The sequence below is a fragment of the Podarcis erhardii genome, assembly GCF_964252035.2.
Source record: "Podarcis erhardii genome assembly, chromosome: 13".
In the NCBI taxonomy this organism is placed as follows: domain Eukaryota; kingdom Metazoa; phylum Chordata; class Lepidosauria; order Squamata; family Lacertidae; genus Podarcis; species Podarcis erhardii.
In genome coordinates, this window is record NC_138502.1 from 18532813 (window position 1) to 18544949 (window position 12137).

Below are 12137 nucleotides of genomic sequence, written 5' to 3' on the forward strand. Positions count from 1 at the left end.
GCAGAAACGAAGATGCAGCCTGCCTTCGAAATTCACACTTCGAATTTTGCAACACCGTTCTCAATTCGTATAATGTGTACAAAAATGCACATACTACATGGATAAAAATGTAGTTTATTTAGAAGTGTTGATAGTTGCTGGGGAAATTTCTATTCACCTGTGTATAAAAATACGATTCCCAGAGTTCCCAGGTCAAAGGGATTGACAGTTAAATCTGGGAAAGATTGTGACTTCCTATGTGCTGTTAAGAATCTGCTTTTATCACTGCCCTGTGAAACCAAGGAAGTTTCCTGGTTTGGGACTAAGTTTGGGGAAATTTTACCAGAATGGGAAGGCGTGTGAGAGTTCAGCAAGAGAGCACATGAATTATATATACCAGCTGGCGAATTCAATCCCTGACTTAATCCCTTAAATAAATGGAAAGGCTACACAGCTTGCAAAGATCTGTTCCCGGAAGCTTGCAAGGGCTGTAGCCAATAGATCTATTTATTTATTGGATTTTTGAAAAAATGCTGTTATGGTCACTGATGATCTGACAAGGCACTTTCATAGGTTCAGTAATGGGGTTTTCCCAATTGTTCTACCACTGTGGGAACTTCAGCTAAATCAACACAATGCCAGGGGATTCCCTGTCTCAGTGAACACATTCAAGCCCCGATTTTACCCACCCCACTCTCTCAGTCCCCCATATCCTACCCTGTTCCCATCCCTGCATTAACAGAAGAACAATACATTACAGTATAAGGAATGCAGACCATGTATCTATCAAATAAATATAACCCTTCATATCAAACAGAATAAGGGGGGAAACAGAAAGGCAAGTGTCATTATTCAAGCAACATATAACAGAAGAAATAAATGCAGAAGTACAACAACTCTTCTTTTTAAAAAAACAAAAAACCCAAAGGGTCACCCTCTCCCCCCAAAACTCAGACCAATGCGAGCAGCGAATGCTCAGTGGTTACCGAATGCTGGGTGTAAGAACTGATGGACCTAAAAATGAGTTGAGGGGGGAAATGACACAGCTAGATTTGTAATCTATGAGAACAGTAGCCAGACAGGGTAGGCTTAATCAGGTGAGATTTCACCTTTTTGCACCCAGAAAGGGAAATCTAGCCACAATCTCTGTTAATAATTGGCTTGAATCTGCCAAAGGACCGCTCAGCCCTGTGAGGTAAATTAAGCTGAGAGTGAGTGAATGGCCCACGCTGAGTGGGGATTTGAACCCTGCTTTCTCGGGTCCTAGTCCAGCGCTCTAACCACTGCACCACACTGCCTCTTGCACACAGATACACACAGAGCTGGTGATGATGGGTTTTAACAAAAGCCATTGTCACAAGCCTTCCTCCCCCCCACCCCCCAGCTTGGGTTTGCCCTTTGGAAACACACCCACCTCCAAGCTTTTCCGCCTCAACACTCGCCCTGTGGGTCGCTTTGTTGCTGCTATTTCGATGTGTGATTATTTGCTGCCTCTTCTTTCGAGCTGTGCGCTTCCGGCACTGAAATGCAGAAAACCCTTTTACCTCAAAACCACCAAGTTGAATATTCTGCTAAGTGTCTGGCTGCTGGAGCGCAGTCAGAGGAAGAGAGGCTGAGGTGTTGAAACCTGTGGTTGATTTCTAAGAGGGGGTGTGCTGAAGCCTACCAGGAATGGAAACCACATCCCAACCCATAACCTAAAAGCCATCTCCTTTAACCTTAGGCTTGGAGGGACAGGTTGCTCCCCTGCACATCTTCAGAGGGCCTTTTTGTTTTGGGAATGGGGGCAATTGGCAGACCCCCAGATGGCTCCAGCCCACTGGCCGGCAGCCGGTCGAACTCCAGTCCTTGGTTCTGTATCAAAACTGTGACTCAGAGCTTCAGAAGCTGAGCACGCAAGCCTGCAGAGATGATAAACTCTTCGCTGCGGAAGGGCGGACAAAGGCATATGTAAAGCATATTTACAAGCAGTTTATTCAGGACAAAGAAAACATGTCTGCTCTCCTTCATGACCAAGCAAGAAGCGGCATAAAGCAAAAGCTATACACAAATGGAAGTTCCCAGCAAGCTGTGCTGGAATGTAAACAGACAACAGCTCCACACAGCTGTTTAGGTGGAACAGAACATCAATATCCTACCACTTTCTTCCTGCCTCGCTTCTTATTTTCCAGGACTGAGCCCCAGGCATCAAGTACAACTGCTTCTATGGCTAAAGGCAGCAGGTTGTGGGGCTGACATTTTCTGGGGATGCTGAGCTTTGGGTAGGGTGGCGACTTATGCATCACCAAAGGAAGGCATGTATTTGCATAAAGTCTGCATGTGCTAGTAATAGGTGCAAATGTAGAAGGAATTGCTAGGATTTCCAAAGAAATACAACCTAGCTCACTGGAGCAGGTAAGATGGTAAACAGGTGACCTGCTGCAGGCCTGATGCATCTGCTGTCTGGATGTACTAACTAGTGATGGGCAGCTTCAAGCCCCTCCTGCTTCCTCCCCGATAAGGTTCTTTAGCTTTAAAGCAGACAGCCCTTCAAAGAGAGGACCACGACCCGTGGAAAGTGAATTGGGTCAAGAGGGTCGTAATCTTTCCCCCAGCACCATTTTGTGGGAATGTTCAGGGAGGCAGGAGAGGATATTTTGTTTATTAATATCTTTCCTAACTTGCGCTAGCAAGTTCTATAACTTAGCAGAGTTTTACATTCCCCTTTTAAATGCACAGCAGATAGCGGGTTGCAGGCTTGTTTAAGCCTCTCTATATTAGGTTCCTGGTAATTTCCCTTATGTCCCTCTTAAAAGAATAAACACGCCACAATCTTGTGTAAAGTATATAAAAGAAGTTTACTCACATCATCTGTTGGATCTCTGAAGGCAGACTTAGTTACAGAGTATATACATGTGGAACTATCCCATGAGTAAGCAAACAAAGGCCCGGGGGGCCAGATGCAGCCCAATCACCTTCTAAATCCGGCCCACGGACGGTCTGGGAATCAGCGTGTTTTTACATGAGTGGAATGTGTCCTGTTATTTAAAATGCCTGTCTGGGTTATTTGTGGGGCCTGCCTGGTGTTTTTACACGAGTGGAATGTGTCCTTTTATTTAAAATGCATCTCTGGGTTATTTGTGGGGCATAGGAATTTGTTCATTATTATTTTTTCGAAATATAGTTCGGGCCCCCACAAGATCTGAGGGACAGTGGACCGGCCCCCTGCTGAAAAAGTTTGCTGACCCCTGATCTATCCCATATGTAGATAATCCCAGTGTGCTGTGTTGGCTGAGAGCCAACAGAGCAATTCTAGCTAAAAGCTGCTCCAACGACGGAGGAGGTCAAAGAGAGAGGGCATGCTGCATGACTTGCCTTTTTGTTACCTGGACAGGTAAGGTCACACCCACCTCTAGTCACATGCAAAAGGAAGTACGTCCCAGCCAGGAGGAAACCAGAAGTTTTCGACTGGCTGGACCAAACATTCCCCTGCATGTCCACTCTAGGAAAACACGGAATGTTGTACTTGACTGCTACTTATGTATCACATCCCACACATTTCCCTAATCAAACTCCCCACCCACCGTTTCCATTGTGCAAACTGCAGTTCTGAGGATTGGGACATGTAGATAAGGAAAACAGAGGCACAAAAAACGCTGAGGGGGCCTGACGCAGTGTCTTGACATAGTGCACGCGACATCACACAATGTCCTGATGTCACATGTGCGACGTGCACGATGTCGCTCTGCACCTGGCCCCACATTAAGCCTTAACAATGGGAGCCCCCAGTTCCCTAAAAAAAAAGTTTGAGGGGGCCCAAACCCAAAGAGCCTTGCCCCCTCTGGAGCCGGCGCCTATGCAGGAAAACTTTACCACCAACCTCTTTCCTCAGCATCGTGGTACCGATGTGATTCACATTTCCCCCCTTCTCGGCTGTTTCTTTTTTTAAGTGCAAGACAGGTGCTATTCGCGGGCGCGCGCACACACACACACTTACAATGTCTCATGTCCCAGAGGTGTGCTCAGCTTGCAGTAGCAACTGGGCTTTTAGTGTTGCAGCTCCAGCCCTCTAGATTCAATCACAAGCTAAAACTAGATAGGCACCTGAAGCCATGATGTTTAAGGGCCTATTGAAGACATTTTTATTCCAGGTTTTCGGGGGGCGGGTGAGGGGAGTGACTCAGCACCTATGGAATATTAACTGCCTATTTGCAGAGCAGAGATTATTTTATTGTTTTCTATAAACTCTGGTTTTTGTGTTCTTTTGAGTTTTCTAAAGATGTTTCTGTGGCTTTTAGGAATTGGCCTCTGGCCATGACGCAGTTTCTAAACCTGTTAAATAATAAATACCAGATGAAGATAATAAAAACAGCACATGCTGCTGGGTTACTGTAAGAATTATTAAGATTACATATACAGTGGTACCTCGGGTTAAGTACTTAATTCATTCCAGAGGTCCGTTCTTAACCTGAAACTGTTCTTAACCTTAGCTAATGGAGCCTCCTGCTGCTGCCGCGCTGCCAGAGCACGCTGTTCTCATCCTGAAGCAAAGTTCTTAACCCGAAGTAATATTTCTGGGTTAGCGGAGTCTGTAACCTGAAGCGTATGTAACCCGAGGTACCACTGTACAGTGGTAAGATAAGAACAGAAATCACGCACCGGCGGCACGGCAGCAGCGGGAGGCCCCATTAGTGAAAGTGCACCTCAGATTAAGAACGGTTTCGGGTTAAGAACGGACCTCCGGAACGAATTAAGTTTGTAACCTGAGGTACCACTGTACTAACAACCCCACCCAATATTTAATACGATTATATCTCATTGCTATCAATAATACTTAACAACATCTTATTCCATCCTTTTATTCTCCCAGCAGCTCAGTTACAGTAAGAGTGGTTAAACAATATTGGTTTACCAAAGGAAGCCCACAAAGAGTCACACCCAGAATTGTCTCATTTCCATTTTTTTTTCCAAAAGCACCTTGTTTTCCACTTTTCACCCTGGATTGGCCCCATGATTACTTCGTTGTAGTGAAAAGTAGGTAAAAGTACAATGTCTTGAACAGGAAGTGCTGGCATCTCGTTGGAACAACTCCATTTTCCCATAAGTATTTTGTTTGTTACACTTCTTTTCTTCCAGGCTTCTTCCAAAGAATTTGGAAATTACTTATTAATTTCCTGCTTTTTAACTCACACAAAAAAAACCACAACATGGCGAGGTATTCTGGGTTGAGAGACAGCGATTGCTCACCGTCACTCTGGCAGCTTCAATAATACAGTGGAACCTTGGTTTTTTAGTGTCTTGGAAGCCGAACGTTTTGGAAGCCAAATGCCGAAAACCCAGAAGTAATTGCTTCCGTTTTTGAACGTGCCTCAGAAGTCGAACGGCTTCCGCTGCGTGTTTTTCTTTTTTCGCAGTTGATTTTGCTGACTGCCCAATGCTCCTCAGTTTTTGAACGTTTTGGAAGTCAAACGGTCTTCAGGAACAGATTAAGTTTGAAAACCGAGGTTCCACTGTAGTAGTAGTAATAATAATAATAATAATAATAATAATAATAATAATAATAATACCATTCCTATCTGGCTGGGATTCCCCAGCCACTCTGAGCGGCTTACAGCATATCTAAAAACATAATAAAAACATGAAACATTTTTTTAAAAACCCAATACAGGGCTGCCTTCAGATGTCTTCTGAAAGTTGTGTAATTCTTTATCTCCTTGACATCTGAAGGGAGGGCGTTCCACAGGGAGGGCGCCACTACCGAGAAGGCCCTCTGCCTGGTTCCCTGCAACTTTGCTTCTCACAGTAAGAAACCAGCAGAAGATCCTCAGAGGAGGACCTTGGTGTCCAGGCTGAACGATGGGGGAGGAGACTGGGATTTGTGATGGGGATTTGAACCATGGCTTCCTGAGTATGACCATGGAAAAACCACACATTTCAAGCCCTGTGATGCAACATTCAACCGTCACAGCTTCCCCTACAGAATCTGGGAGCTATGGTTTGCTAAGGGTGCTGAGAGTGGTCAGGAGACACTTATTTCCCTCACAGAGCTACAATTCCCAGAGTGCTTGAACTTTCAATCCCTCTTCTCAGAGAACTCTGGTATTCTGGCATTTTGAGCACAATGCCATGTGGACAGTGCAAAAAACTGCCTTGCACAAACAGCTGTAATATTTTTAAGCGATAATGTTGTTGTTTTTATCTTGCACATGTTCACACGCTGAAAGGTGAACTTACCTAATTTATAATGATGATTTATTATCTGTCCTTCATTCTAAGGTCCCAGGGTGGGCTGCACGTTCTGAAATGAGATACAAACTTGAAAGACAGCCAAGTTATGCACATAAAAAGCACATATACCAGTGCAAAGCATGCCTGTAACTGAATGCATTACTGAATATATATAAAAATGCATTGCATCCAGGGAAATTGCTTAGCAAAAAAATTGAGCATACAAAAATGAGCATATGAAGTGTGGGGAACTGGATTTAAGATGGGGAAAATGAGGAACTGAAATTTGCACACCTGCAGTTGCCAAGATATACCACTTTTTAGGAGGGAAAAAGTGAGTCTTATAGAGCAAAAATTATGGTATTTTGGAAACAGGTTGTAAAATCCTGTAGGCAGACTTGTAGGATTATTTTTCTAGCCTATCATTATCCAAATATCCTCCTAGCATTATCAGTGGAAGATAGGCAGTTGTACAGGAAATGAGCCTAACAAGCAGATAGACAGCACAATAGAGCCTTCAGCAAATATGTAATTTTGTGGGGAAGGATGTTTGGACAAAACTTTCCTTGGTATTGGGGTGTCCCCATAGTCATCTGCAAAATGTTGCATATGTATTACTAGCTGCTTCTCTAACATAAACTCTTTTGTATGCCTATAAAAGCGAAACCTGCCGTCATTTCTTTGCCACCCTTTAGACAAGCTACAATTATCAAGGCTTAGGCAGTCCCTATTCTTCTGGGTCCTGGTAAATCACTTTTCCGATCTCTTTTTGTCTTTGACAAATGCTCTGTTAAAACATGGTTGGTGCAAGCAGAGAACATTTTTAAGGATCCGGTTCACACTTCTCATGGCCGCAGAATCAGATCTGGAGGGGACATCAGAGGACATCTGGTCCAACGCACTGCCAATGCACTGGCATTTATATGTATGTTCACTGGAAACAAGAGGCAACTTCCTATGTTCCTATACAGTGGTACCCCGGGTTACATACGCTTCAGGTTACAGATGCTTCAAGTTACAGACTCCGCTAACCCAGAAATAGTGCTTCAGGTTAAGAACTTTGCTTCAGGATGAGAACAGAAATTGTGCTCCAGTGGTGCAGCGGCAGCAGGAGGCTCCATTAGCTAAAGTGGTGCTTCAGGTTAAGAACAGTTTCGGGTTAAGAACGGACCTCCGGAACAAATTAAGTACTTAACCTGAGGTACCACTGTACTAGAAATATCTCTATGGCCAAGCGACTGTCACTGCAAGAATTCTAATCAAAACTGGTGGGGCAGAGGTTTGGGGGGGGTTACCCAATGCTCTGTTAGTGCTCATTGACCCCAGACAAAGCTTACAGCTCGTTCTGCTCCATTTCAGACTTTTGTGGGATTAAGAAATAAGCCACCAGCTCCAGCCTCGTAAGTCATCCTTGATATGAGAGTAAAGGGCTGGTTGCAAGAATGTGGAGACTTCTGTGCTCTTGCCACCCACAGCTAGTAGCATTAACAACCAACCCAAGGCTTATCAGAAAACACAAACAATTTCGCACCCACACAGAGAGTCAAGTCCCACCCATCTTGCTCTAGGGATTTCCCCAGGGAAAGTTCCCTTCTCCTGTCCATACTTTCTCCTTACACCCACACAGAGCAAATATTGATTCCCTGAGATGGTGACAGCCATCTAACCTGAACTCCTACGTGTTCAGCCCCTAAGCTTGGCTGCCCACCCCACTTCCATTATTTCCACCCACACAGCCCTTTTATTGTCTGACAGCCCACATACTATTGTCCTTTAGAGCCCACTCAGAGCACATTCTTTCCTTCAAAGAATCCTGGGTGCTGTGGTTTGTTAAGGATTGCTAGGAACAAGAACTCTGCGAGGGGCAAACTACCATGCCCAGAATTCTTTGTGGTGGGAAACGTGCTTTGTATATGCTTTAAAGGTATAGTAAGGGATGCGGGTGGCGCTCTGGGTTAAACCACAGTGCCTAGGACTTGCTGATCAGAAGGTCGGCGGTTCGAATCCCCGCGACGGAGTGAGCTCCCATTGTTTGGTCCCAACTCCTGCCAACCTAGCAGTTCAAAAGCATGTCAAAGTGCAAGTAGATAAATAGGTACCGCTCTGGCGGGAAGGTAAATGGCATTTCCGTGCACTGCTCCGGTTCGCCAGAAGCAGCTTAGTCATGCTGGCCACATAACCCGGAAGCTGTACACCAGCTCCCTCGGCCAATAAAGCGAGATGAGCGCTGCAACCCCAGAGTCGGTCACAACTGGACCTAATGGTCAGGGGTCCCTTAAGTATGCACCCTTATTTTCCTTACGGGGAGGAGAGGATGTATAGGGGTCAGAGGTCTGTCAGAAGTCAAGTCTCTCCTTGTGACATAACCTCCTGACCCCGAAGTCTTGTCCCTTAATCCCCCGTAAGCCCCCAGTGAGAGGCAGCTGCTTGTGGTTACCGTATTTTTCGCCCTATAGGACACACCGGCCCATAGGATGCACCTAGTTTTGGAGGGGGGAAATAAAGGGGGGGAAATTATTCCCCCCCCCCGACGCGGGGCTGGGGCGGGGGAAGCCCGAGCTTCCCCCGACCCCAGCCCACAGAACAGGCAGCTCTCCGCAAGCCTTGGGAGACCATTGCTACTTTCCGCCGGGCTCCCACTGCTTGTGGATATCTGCCTGAAGCCCAAACCAGGTCGGGGAACAGCAGGAAGGCGTGCTGCACCTCCCCGCTGTCCCCCGAGCTTGCGGGGCTGGCGGCAGGGAGAAGCGCACTTCTCCCTGCCACCAGCCTCCAAACCAGGTTGGGGAACCGAAGCCCGGGGTGCGCTGTGCAGCGCTCCCCAGGCTTCAAGATGCAGGCTGCTATCCGCAAGCCTAGGGAGCCCGACGGGAACTCCCGCGGGCTCCCAAGGCTTGCTGAGAGCTTCCAGAAGCCTGAAGAGCTCCAGGCTTCAGCGAAAGCCTGCATTCGCCCCATAGGACGCACATACATTTCCCCTTCATTTTTGGAAGGGGAAAAGTGCGTCCTATAGGGTGAAAAATACGGTATATTAAGATGAGCATAGGAGCCAATTCCTAGGGGCCAAGGGATCTTCACCCCCCTCAATAAAATATTTAAGGGGGCTGCTCCCCCCAGTTGATGGTCATTGCCATTCAAATAGAGTGTGTGTGCCACATCATGTGATCGATTATGCAGGGCAGGGCTTACCTGGGTGGCCAACGTGATTTTTCCCAGAATGACGCCCCCTTTTTTTGGCCACACAGGCAAAACTGAATGCCCACAAGTTAATTTGGCGTAAATTGCGGGCTTACTGTATTTCAGTTTAATTTAGACCATTGGAGCTCTGGTCTGCTATAAGTACAGTGGTACCTCAGGTTAAGTACTTAATTCGTTCCGGAGGTCCGTACTTAACCTGAAACTGTTCTTAACCTGAAGGACCACTTTAGCTAATGGGGCCTCATGCTGCCACCACGCCGCCGGAGCCCGATTTCTGTTCTCATCCTGAAGCAAAGTTCTTAACCTGAAGCACTATTTCTGGGTTAGCGGAGTCTGTAACCTGAAGCATATGTAACCTGAGGTACCACTGTAATAGAAAATATGCTATATTATTCAGGAGATTCCAGAATACCTGTCCTGTTGAGCATTTGCCAGAAGGGAGAATAGATGGCAACAGCTATTTCATGAGCATTCATTTGGATTTGTTTGCAGGGAGATTAGATGCCGTTGCCTCAAAGCAAGTGCCACATCCCTCACCTTTCAGTGCATTTCCCCATCCTTTCCCTTATCACAAAAACTCTGATTTTGGAAAGGGTGGGAGTGCTGTTGTGCAGAACCTCCCCATCAACGATAACTGTGCAACCTGAATTTGCCAGTTTGTGGCTGAATCCCACCCCAAAGTCTGGGTGAGTCTGGAAACACACTCTGAGTATATTAATAAGAGCATCTTTCCCAGAGATCATGAGAATTTGAGAGTTCCACTCTCTTCTGTGCTGGACAGCCCACCTCCGAAGAACTCTGGCTGGCTTACTTAGTGACTGAGACGAACAAGAGCAATAGGAACATTTGCAAGATTTCCCCTCTTCACCCTGCTGCTAAGGCTTCCAAATAAATCCTGCCATGTTTGGCTTGTTCCCTTTCCTATTTTTGCACCACAAATTTTAATGCGATTTTGATGCTATGTTTTCAACAATTTGTGTTTGCATTTAAAAAAAATAAAATGCCACAGGCTCTGGATCCGGCAGCGGTCACATTTTGCGAAGGCTGTTGCTGCCCAATGGAAATTAGCAGAAGTGTTCAGTCAACAGTTACAGCAACAAAGAATAGAGAGGTCTTTCACAAGGTTATTCTTGCAAAACATCACAAGACCTCTGCTTTTTAAATTTTGCATGGAGGTGTAATTGCCCTATCAGGAGATAATTCTAGAAAGGACCCCCCCCCCATCGCCAGCCATTTCCCCATAGAAGGGAAAGTTGGAGTTGGAGACTACCAAGGTCTACGGCTTGGCTGAGTTCCAAGGGCCAGCCGAAAGAACAAACAGGACTGTGGCAAGCCGCCTCTGACTTGCACTTGTCCCATGCCTAGATAGCACGGGGCTGAGCAGTTTCCCCACTTGCCCATGCTTCTTTTGGCATGGGTATGAGCAGCTATAAGGGACGCGGGTGGCGCTGTGGGTTAAACCACAGAGCCTAGGGCTTGCTGATCAGAAGGTCAGCAGTTCGAATCCCCGCGACGGGGTGAGCTCCCGCTTCTCGGTCCCTGCTTCTGCCAACCTAGCAGTTCAAAAGCACGTCAAAGTGCAAGTAGATATATAGGTACTGCTCCGGCAGGAAGGTAAACGGTGTTAACGTGCGCTGCTCTGGTTTGCCAGAAGTGGCTTAGTCATGCTGGCCACATGACCCGGAAGCTGTACGCCGGATCCCTTGGCCAATAAAGCAAAATGAGCGCCGCAACCCCAGAGTCGGCCATGACTGGACCTAATGGTCAGGGGTCCCTTTACCTTTACCTTTTTATGAGCAGCTATGCCCTTGCCCCCCCCTTATCCCTGACCCTGTCTTGTTTAGATTCAGCTTTTCTGCACCCTTTAAGCCCTGGGTCTATCCATGCATGAGGGGGCCAGACCTGCGTTGAACTCTGCGCTCTGTCAGCAGCACCAGCCCCCTCCCCCCCTCCTGCTCCCCCTTTGCCACCATCTCTCCCTCCCAACTCCTTGGCCACAACTTTCTCCCAGATTCCTCAACCTCCCAGATGCTTTTCCTAACCCCAGACCCCCACAGGGACCCTGTGGTGAGGCCAGAAAGAGGGAGGGGGGCCAACAGCTTTGCAACATGGCCCACTGTTGACCTTGAAGGGGGGGGGGACCGTGTCTTGAGTTTGGTCACTTTCTCTCGCTTCTTAGAAAAGGCTCGGATCCAGACATGGGAAGTACAGTACCCAGGGTCAGGGAAGGTCTTGGAGAAGGCGATGGGGAACCGTCCCCAGGCGACCCTTAAGTGGGCTGTGTGTGGTATGCCAGTACCCCACATCTCAAGCCCCTCATGTCAGGATTGGGAATATCTCTTGCCAGGAACCCTGAAAGGCTGCTTCTGCCATGTAAACCAGGTATTTTCAGACCCCTGGGCCCACTTTTAACCCAAAACATGCATTTGGGGGACCCATTTCTTAATTTCCCCCTCCCTCCATATATTTTCCATGGCGGCAGTGCTCCTGTTTGGAGCTGCCTTGGGCCAGGCCACAACCCACCGATTCAAGACCAGTGGAAGCTGGATATGCCAACGGTCTCTGATGCAGAGGAAGACGGAGATTCCTGTGTCCCTAAAGGGCTTGTGTGGGGAATCATAAGGCAGGAGGTAGGGGGATTTTAGTGGTTTTGAAGAAGCAATTTAATTAATGGACTCTAGGAAATAGGAAGTGGCAGATCATTGGGTATGGCTAAGAGGAAAGAGCGTGTGTGGTTTTTTTTGTGACAAGAA

The 12137-nt window shown here is 47.0% G+C and overlaps 1 long non-coding RNA gene across 1 annotated transcript in view; it reads right to left on the reverse strand.

Annotated features, from left to right (window-relative positions):
- LOC309327916 overlaps positions 1-12137 on the reverse strand; it is a 40254-nt gene that overhangs the window by 8539 nt on the left and 19578 nt on the right. The window contains exons 2-3 of the long non-coding RNA XR_014150679.1: positions 6193-6256; positions 4897-5095 (exon numbers count right to left, since the gene is read on the reverse strand). This is a non-coding gene — a long non-coding RNA (uncharacterized lncRNA). The remainder of the gene's footprint in view (positions 1-4896; positions 5096-6192; positions 6257-12137) is intronic.